Raw genomic sequence first — 9,877 nt, 5'->3', positions numbered from 1 at the left:
AGTCTTTTTAGTACTTCTTAAAAAATATGTTATTGGGCCTGGAGAAATAGTACAGCAGGCAGGATACTTGTTTTACACTGGCCAACCAGGTTTAATCCACAGCAGCCCATATAGTCCCCAGGGGCTGTCAGGAGTTATTCCTGAGTGCAGATCCAGGAGTAAGCCCTGAGGATCACTGGATGTTACCCAAAAACCCTAACTCCCCCAAGTACTATTTTTTTTTATTAAATAATATGTGTATTTAAAGACCATGATTGCAAACCTGATTGTAGTTGGGTTTTAGTCATAAAAAGAACACCCCTCCCTTCACCAGTGCAACCTTACCATCACTTATGCCCCCATCTTCCTCCTCCCCCACTCCCGCCTGTATTCGAGATAGGCTTTCTACATCCATCACTCAATGACATTGTTATGACAGTTCTCAGTGTAGTTATTTCTCTAACTGCACTCACCACTCTGTAGTGAGCTTCTTATCTTGAGCTGGTCCTTCCAACCCTCATCTCTGGGAATTACTTCAATGTCTTTTATTTTTTTAAAAAACCCATAGATGAGTGAGATTATTCTATGTGTCTCTCTCCCCTCTGACTTATTTCATTCAGCATAATAGATTCCATGTACATCCATCTCTCCTGATGACTGTATAATATTCCAATGTGTATTTGTACCTCAGTTTCTCATCTGTTGAAGGGCATCTTGATTGTTTCCAGAGTCTGACTATTGTAAATAGCGCTGCAATGAATATAGGTGTGAGGAAGGAATTTTTGTATTGCATATTTGAGTTCCTAGGCTATATACCTAGAACTGGTAGGGCTAGATCACAGGGGAGCTCAATTTCCAGTTTTTTTGAGGAATCTCCATATTGTTTTCCATAAGGGCTGAACTAGATGGCATTCCCACCAGCAGTGAATGAGAGTGAGGTTATGCCAGGCATATATTATGTCAAGGACCACTGGGGACAATCCAGTGGTAGGTAGGAAGCAGATAGCTCTAGTGACCAAGCCTTTGGTCTTAGACATGCAAGGTACACCAATCTATCACTATGAAACACCATTTTGGACCTTTAAACATTTATTTTAAACAAAAGTATAGAATAAGATTTCTCCATGACTAGTTTAGTAATGTTTCTAAGCTGTGTTCTTTTTTGGGGGAGAGGGGTTACTGCTGAACATACTGAATGTTCAGTGATACCTTACAACTCTAGCTTTATGAAAATAAAGTTTCTACCTGTCCTGTGTAAACCTATTTACATTTCATATGATCACTAGTGTTCTTTTCTTTTCTTCATGAAATATCACTCTAATATTAAACCGCGCACAATTTAATATTCAGCAAAAGACTCAAGGAGAAGCTTTGTTGATTTTTGGATTTTGTTCTCTGCATTCAGTTTTCCTCTGTGGTACTTTGGTTTGCAAATGCCACTCTAAACCTCCCCGAAATTCTGATTACTGTGTCCTCAAAGCAACAAGACCATTGTATTATGACATGATTCTCCTTTCTTGGTTGTCCTCTAAAGAGTGCCTCAAGGAAGCAAGTAGGTAGTTCTAAATCTTAGTTTTATTTCCTCTTCTGCTCTACTATGAAATTTTCATGGTCTATATATATAAGATCTATAACATATATGATATATATTACACACATTTTAAAATTTAAAATTTCTCTATCCAGGGTCAACTACAGAAACTTCTGTTTGCGTCTTGAAAACATTTATTCTGTACCATTTCTTATTTGTTTATATCTTTAAGTCTTAAACTTTCCATAGCATTTTAATACAGTTCATAGTTATGTATTATATAGTTTAACTATGATAAAAATATCTCAAATTCCAGTGAAATGTAATATTAAGTTTATATCTCATTCAAAATGAGATATAATGCTAGCTGTCATTTTACTCTTAGGAGTTCTTTTAAATATATTGATCTAGGTTGTTAGATTTTGTGGTTCTGGAATCTTTGTGAATATTTTCCTTGTACATTGATGGGTGAATTGACAGACTTTGCAGGGTATTTCTTTAATCAGCTTGTAAGTGAAAACACATCCCTTTACTCTGTCCAGGTATAATTATCTAGAAAAGACATTCTAACTAACTGTGCCCAGTTAGGAGAAAACTCATATTCAGTGAGCCCTAGAGATGTTTACTACAGTGGAACTCTATGCTTTGGGAATATACTTCCTTCCACTATTGATTAGGCTACTTTGGACCATATTCATGTCTTGAATTTCTTCAGTTCTTCAAAAGGCTAATTTACTATTCATTATTATTTAAAAATAAATCATTAATAATCGACATCCATGTAGGATACTTGATATTTACTAACAATATTTTAACTTAGAATCTTCCATATAGAGTTGGCCTTATTGACACACTTGCTCTAACTCTACCTACCCCTCTCTTTATGATGATTTCTAGTTAGTACTTATAATCCAAAAGTTTGTTTCTGTTTTGTTTTGTGTCTCCAATTCCACCTGCTAGTTATGCACAAAAAATGTTTTATCTATTGTATTATGGATTTAAAATGATGAGTTCACTCATAAATGGAATGAGATGCCAGAAATAATTTTACAGTTTTATTTTACCCAGTATTCCCTGAGGACAACACTTCATGCCATACAGGATAACTCACTGGAATCATCAGAGGTGGTCATGAAGCAAAGGGAGGAAGTAAGGTGGTGAGAAAGCACTTAACTGTGGTTTCTACAGGAAGGAATGAGAAAGGAGGGCAAATAATTTAGGAATTATTTAAAAGAAACAATTTAGCCACTCTGGGACATGAGAAATGTCAGTGTTATCTGTCGCTTTGGGTGATTAGTGTAGGTTTATAGAACTCTAGTGTGAAGTGTATGATGGTGGAGGGGTTGGGGAACAGCCATCACTACTACTCTATGGTATTTGAGGCAGGCTAAGAGGGGCACATGGGGGGAGGGGAATTATGGGCATTGGTGTTAGCATATTTTATGACTAAACTTTAGTCATCAACAACTTTATAATTGAGTATCTCATGATGATTCAGTGAAAAAAATCTTAAAAAATAAAGGGTGGGGGCTGGAGAGGTAAGGCATCTTGCCTTTCACACGCTAGTCTAGGACAGACCGCGGCCAGGTGGATGGGTCCATGACCCATCCTATTAAAGTACACAGCACATAGCTATGTCATTCAAAGTTATTTTATGGTGTCTCAAGAACTAAATATTACTTCCCACCCTATTCCCAGTTACCTAAGCAATGCTGTTCAGGGCAAGTCTGCTCTCTGCTGAGTTATACTTGCCTGGGCACAGCAAGCAGTCCAAGACTTGGCATGTTGTCATGGTGTTTAGGCCACATGAATATTAAGAACTATTTGCAAACACTATAAAAAAGCTAAATTGAGTTAATTTCAATTCCTTGAGTTGAAACACTGAATTAAAAAACAATTTAAATGTCTCACTCTTCTAGGGAAAAAAATCAATGCTTTAAAATTAATTTCATTTTTTAAACTTACTGTTAACTCAATAAAGCCTTTTGGGCTTTTTAAGCTAATTGTCTTTGAACTCATTTTAAATTCATAAGTCTTTATAATTTTGATAATATTTTAAATGCTATCCTCACGATAGAAGCTCATATGATAAACCTAGAAAGCTACAGAAAGAATGAATGAGACCCCGGTGCTAGTGCAAATGATTCACATATTGTTGATCTATTTACATTATTATTTATTTATCCCCCCTCCATTTACATTATTTTTATATAAAAGTAGAAATTGCATTGTCCTATTTTTGAAAAAAATTAGATGTGTATCTATAATATATGTATAGATAATAAATAAAAAATTATAAATACATAAAAGAATACTAAAAAATATAAACATTAGAATATGTCTGGGAAATAGACAGCATAAAGATTTAAAAGATTTTTTTTTGTTTTTGGATTAGTAAGTCGGCAGTGCTCAGTACTTTCTCTTGGTTCTGTGCTCAAGGATCACGCCTGGTGATGCTCGGGAGACCAAATGTGGTCCTGAGGATTGGACCTGGTTCAGCTGTAAGCAAAGTAAGTACTATACTCTGTACTATTGTAACACGGATAATTTTTATATTTCCATCTTAACTCACTTTTGAAAGTTTAAAATATTTTATAACTTTAGTTGGTGAAAGAATGGTGCCACTTTGGCAATAAATGTGGTGTAATAAAATATATATGTATATGTATATATATATATATATTATACACCAATGTCACATTGATGAAAAGATTTTTTTGTTGTTGTTTTTTGGGCCACACCCAGAAGCTCTCAAAGGTTTCTCCTGGCTCTGCACTCAGAAATCACTTCTGGCTTGGGGGACCATATGGGATGCTGGGGATCAAACCTGTGTCTGTCCTAAATCAGCCACATGCAGGGTAAATCCTCTACCACTGTGCTACCACTCCAGCCTGACGAAAAGATATTTTATGCCCTGAGCCAAATGATTTGTTTGAATGTGGACAAGTTTATTTTGCTCATGTGTGAATAAGAATTACAGTTCTTTTTAAGTTTGGTCTCATATAATAAATATTACTGACCTCTATTGTCTTCCATAACAATAATATTTTAATAATTTTTACAATATTTTACTTAAAATTTTTATTACTAGTTGACGATTTTCAAATTTCAATCTAAATTGGAGTGAATATTTATTGAGTTAATAGTAAAAATGACAGAATTCTCATTGGCTTTGTAGTTCCCTTTTCTGACAAATATATTCTTCCTGCCCATCAAGTACATATTTCTTTTCTCCCTTCCTACAAATAGACTTGTTTAACTCTCTTAAAGTGAATACTGGTAGCAGGGATCTCAAACTCAATTTACCTGGGGGCTGCAGGAGGCAAAGTCGGGGTGATCCTTGAGTGCAAAGTCAGTAGTAAGCCTTGAACATTGGGGGCTGTGAACCAAACAACTAAAACAAAACAAAACAAAACAAAATAAAAAGATTCCTCTAGGGCAGGGACACAAAATGTTGTAGGAAGGGCCGTTTACGGCCCACCTGTTTTTCATGGCATCTGCACAGGCATACCAATTTTCTAGCTCATTCTACAATTCTAGACTCTACCTTCGAAATTCGTCTTTGCCCCTACACTGTCAGAGAGCTGATTGAATTCCAGCTGAGAAGAAATCCACACAGAAAGGCAGAAAAAAGGAGTAGCAAAACCATATGGTTTGGGTTCATGGTTGTCTTCTTCCACAGTGTGGAAGGCTTGTAAGATCCAGGTCCGACACTGTGCATGTGCATATGATCCAGGAAGGTTTGAAGGGAATGATTAAACAAATACTTCTTTACTCTTTGTTAAAACATGATTATAAATATGAAGAAGACTGGAGGCAGGAGACCTGTCACTAGTTATTCTTCAGTCACTTCCCCGAATTAATAAATGTCTCCAAAGGGGAGAGGTGACCATGCAAAGAGCTGGAATTTTCTGGAAGTTCTTTTTCAGAGAAACATTCTTTCCAAGGCCAAATCTGTCAGGCTGGGATCACACACAGGGTGATAGATCTTTCTGGCACAACAGTCTTTCTGGGGGCACTTGCCATTTCCAAGCAGGAGGCAGGAAGGAAGAAGAGGGAACATGGACTGCAAAGCTTTGTTCACCCTCAGCCTTTTGATATAATCCTTAGACCTGGCCACCAACTCTCAAACCTCCCTCAAACTCATTCTCTGTTGCATAGATTGAAGTCAACCTTCTGTTTCTAGCCCATAAAAGTAAGTCTTGGATGACTTAGACTGCTAGTGTGAATCACAACAGATTTTACCACCTTGTATTCATTGTGTGGCACTTCTACCACTTCTGAAAGGTTTCTGACTTCACAGTAATTGCCCTCACTTTGGCTTTTGGGCACAATTTATTGAGATTTTTTAACAAATCTATTTCCTGTCTTGTGTTTAACTATCTAAAAAATTTTTTTTACAGGGAAGAGCATGAACGCAATCCCTCACTACCACAAATTATATAGCTGAACTTCCCACATTCGGGGAAATCACAGGAGTTTAGTATATACGGAATGTAATGGAACAGCATCACCATGGGAAAACCACCTTCGTGATCATGGTATCTCTCCTGCCAGGTAAGTATTACTTAATTTACCTGTGATATTTTTGGAGATGTGACTCATCATAATCATGTCTTTCCAAAGCATTTCACTTGACATACATAAAAAGCACCTCACTTCATGTTCATCATTCATTGTTTTTTGTGGCATTTTATTAAATTACATAGTTACAAGAGCACATACAACTGGCATGACTATATCACTGCACAGAATAAATCACAGTTGATAGGGCTGAGCACCAACTGATTTAGTAGAATGAACAGAATTAGTATAGATCAGGTATTGGCCAATTAGCAGAGAGTTTTCAGGGTGCTGGTCCAATGGTTAAGAGATCATTCTAACATTAAAATTCATGTAGCAAAAACACTAAATAAGTAGTTAGTCAAGGAGAAAACATTAAATAAAAAATAAAAAAATAATTGAGTAAAATATTAAATAAGTAGTTGGTTAAAGAGAGCACCTCCCTGTACTTGGCCAACCTAGTTTGATCCCCAGAACTCTACATATATGGTTCCTTGAGAACCACCAGTAGTGATCCCTGGGCACAGAGACAGGAATAAACCTTGCACATCACCTTATTTATCTCCAAAAAATAAAGAAAAGGCATTCAGGGAATTGTGTTATCGTGAATTTTACAAAACTTAGTCATTCGAGGCATTTCTCTTTTTTTAGAGGACCCTGCCTTACATTTTCATCCCATCAACTGATGGCACTAGGATCTTAGCAGGTACACTTTGAAGATAAGAGACTGGGAGCAAATGGGAAGGTTCAGACAACTACTCTACAGTTGTCTTCCTAATGTCAGAGCTTAATGCCAGATCACTAGTTAAGAGTAGAGTGTAGCTCTAATTATGTCTATTATGGCAGACAGAGAAATGTTCTCTAACCATCACTTCCTTTGAAGATATTTATTTCCTAATCCTTTAATTTATAAATGGAATGTCTTACATAGTAATTGAGAAATAAAGGTTTCAGGAAGAATTAATGCTACCAATTACCTTACTTTAAAATAGGGAGATTATCCTGAATACTAGTGGGTTGTATATAAAACCAAAGGTTCTTTGATGAGAAAGAGAGTGAATAGGAAGAAGTGATCTTGGAATTGTTCAGATCAATTTTACATCAGGACTCAGCCTGGCATTGCGGGCTGGAGAATGGAGGAATCCTCCAAACTAATGAGTATGAGCATCCTCCATATTAAAAGCTAGGAAAGGCAAGACATTTCTCTCCCAGAGACTTTATAAAGGAAGACACTCTTTTTTTTTTTTTTGGCCACACCCAGTAACACTCAGGTGTTACTCCTGGCTCTGAGCTCATAAATCGCTCCTGGCTTGGAGAACCATATGGGACGCCAGGGGATCAAACTGCAGTCCATTCTAGATTAGCCACATGCAAGGCAAATGCCCTAATATTTGAGCCACAGTTCTGGCCCCAAAAAGGAAGACACTCTTGCCTGTCTTGTCCACATCTTGATTTCAGTTGCCCAAAACAGACCTTGGATTCTGATCACCCAAACAATCAGATTATTTGTGTTTTAGGAAAATTTAAAGAGCACTAACTTACATTATTGGATGTTGAGTTTTAGGCAAATAATATTTCAACTCCAATCCTATATCATTCCCAATCCTCACCTCAACCCCCACCCTATGCCTGACAACTTGACAGGCACAATAAAACGTTAAATGGTTACAGCCTAGATTTATGTTTTCAGTGTTGTTGAGTCTGTATTTTAAATTTAGAGCTATACCATACTCCCACATTACCAATTTAACTGAAGCCCTAAGCCACTAAGTTTTTAAACCCCTAAATTTGCAGCAATTTGCTAATGCAGTGATAGATAATGCATCTGCCTTCTTACTTTTCTGACATTCCTCCCCCATTTTCCTAATAAGGAAAATTACATTGAGAGGATTTATTTAATCTAAACTTCAAATTTTATAAGCCATGTTTGATATAATTACAAGTGGCTTCCAAGCTAATGGTTGTGACTAGAAGGGAGTAAAATAAAGGACCCAACCTTTTTTTTTTTTTTTTTTTTTTTGGTTTTTGGGCCACACCCGGCAGTGCTCAGGGGTTACTCCTGGCTGTCTGCTCAGAAATAGCTCCTGGCAGGCACGGGGGACCATATGGGACACCGGGATTCGAACCAACCCCCTTTGATCCTGGATCTATGTGCTATCTCTCCGGGCCCAGACCCAACCTTTTTTAAACAAAACGTTAAAATACTTTAAATGCACGTGGAGAATTTTCAACAGTGGTCCTGTCATGCTTGGAAAATAAGCAAGGAGTTTGAAATGTACTAATGCGTGATGATATTGGTGAGCATGTGTCAGACCTGTACAGAGATGGGAGGCACAAGCCTTCCTTGCTATGGATTGGGAAGATGGCTCCTTAAGGAGTTGTTGCAAATACCAGTTTGCTGTTTGCAGAATTTGTCTTGGTCAATGCATTTTGTTCACTGAGAGCCTCTTGCATTTAGAGAAGGAGTACAAGGAGCCACTAAATGGAGAAATACCAAGGGGAATGGGCATATTAAGTCACTGGAACCTTGAACAAACTACCAAGAAGGACCAGAATAGGAAGATAAGCATCAAGGCAAAGGGGAGACCTATTGAAATAGAAGGACAAGACTGGAAGGAGGTCCCACACTCTCCAACCTCAATCCATGACACATGACACATGAATGCATATGCAGACTGATAGCTTATGACATAGAGTGGTTGTAGTCTGAATGGGTGCCCAAGGTAGGTATCAGTGTTTGACAGCACAAAGAGGGGTCTTATATTTGAATTCATAGGTCATGGGATCCAGTGGAAAAAGAAGGAATAAAATATAAGGGAAAGTTGTTTGATATTCAAGGTAAAGGTCAGAGCATGAGCAAACATGTTTGCTCAGAGGACCTCATGGAAACAAGTCAGAATACTGTGAGAAATGCTGATATGGGAGTTGTCCTGATGATCAGTAGGCAAGAAGGCTCTGGAAAAAGTGAAAGGATTTTTAATTCAAAGCTAAGAGAAGAAATTTGCCTCACCAATAGAGATCTCTGAGATTTGTGAGTTCAGGGGTGACATATAAATAATATTTTTTGAAATGTATCAATTTTGTGAAGAGAGAAGTCTAAAGAGAAAGGTTTGTATTCAATAGAAATCTCAGGTTTGTGACTTCTGAGGTGACATAAAATAATATTTGAAATGAAGCAATTTTGATTGACTTAAAGTCATATTAATTTATCAAGGTGTCCAGAGATTTATAAACCTCTTTTTGTGTCCAGGTATTTTATGGTCTCTCCACATCCCACTAGCTGGTAGATTTTCCTTGGTTTATTGAAATTGTTTTGAATAAAAGTGGTAATAATCTTCTTTTTGTCAGATTCTCTGGTAATACTAAACATAATAATATTGGTGGTAGCCAATGTTTCTTGTCTTGATTGTGTCAGGCATGCTTTTGAATGGTTTTGTTATATTAAATCAGTTTAATTTTTATACATTCATGTTGTGGATACTGTTTTCAAACAAATTTTAATAAAAAGAGCCACTGAGAAGTCACCTTGTCCTATGACACAGAGTGAGGAAGTTTCAGGTATAAACCTACAACTTTCATTTGGCTATAAACCCAGAAAATCCTACTCATCCTTCACTCTTGGTGGGAGCCATTATACCAAGCTATGCTAACCTTTCATTTAATTCTGTCCTCAATGTCATGTGGATGTGGCCTCCAGGTCCAATCCTTGGTTGGAATAGGGTATTGGGTGTACTAATGTAATACTAATGTATTAGTATATGTACTAATGCAGTTGAGGTGAAATAGCAATTAAGTCTAGAAATA

The 9,877-nt window shown here is 37.0% G+C and overlaps 1 non-coding gene across 1 annotated transcript; it reads right to left on the bottom strand.

The window, feature by feature from the left end:
- Nucleotides 1–5,910: 5,910 nt before the first annotated feature.
- LOC126024944 (U1 spliceosomal RNA) lies at nt 5,911–6,075 on the bottom strand. The gene has a single exon (XR_007501016.1). It is a non-coding gene; the product is annotated as a U1 spliceosomal RNA (small nuclear RNA).
- Between the last annotated feature and the right edge of the window lie 3,802 nt (nt 6,076–9,877).

Source organism: Suncus etruscus, chromosome 12, assembly GCF_024139225.1.
Source record: "Suncus etruscus isolate mSunEtr1 chromosome 12, mSunEtr1.pri.cur, whole genome shotgun sequence".
Taxonomy (NCBI): Eukaryota; Metazoa; Chordata; class Mammalia; order Eulipotyphla; family Soricidae; genus Suncus; species Suncus etruscus.
This window is presented reverse-complemented; position numbering and strand designations above follow the sequence as displayed.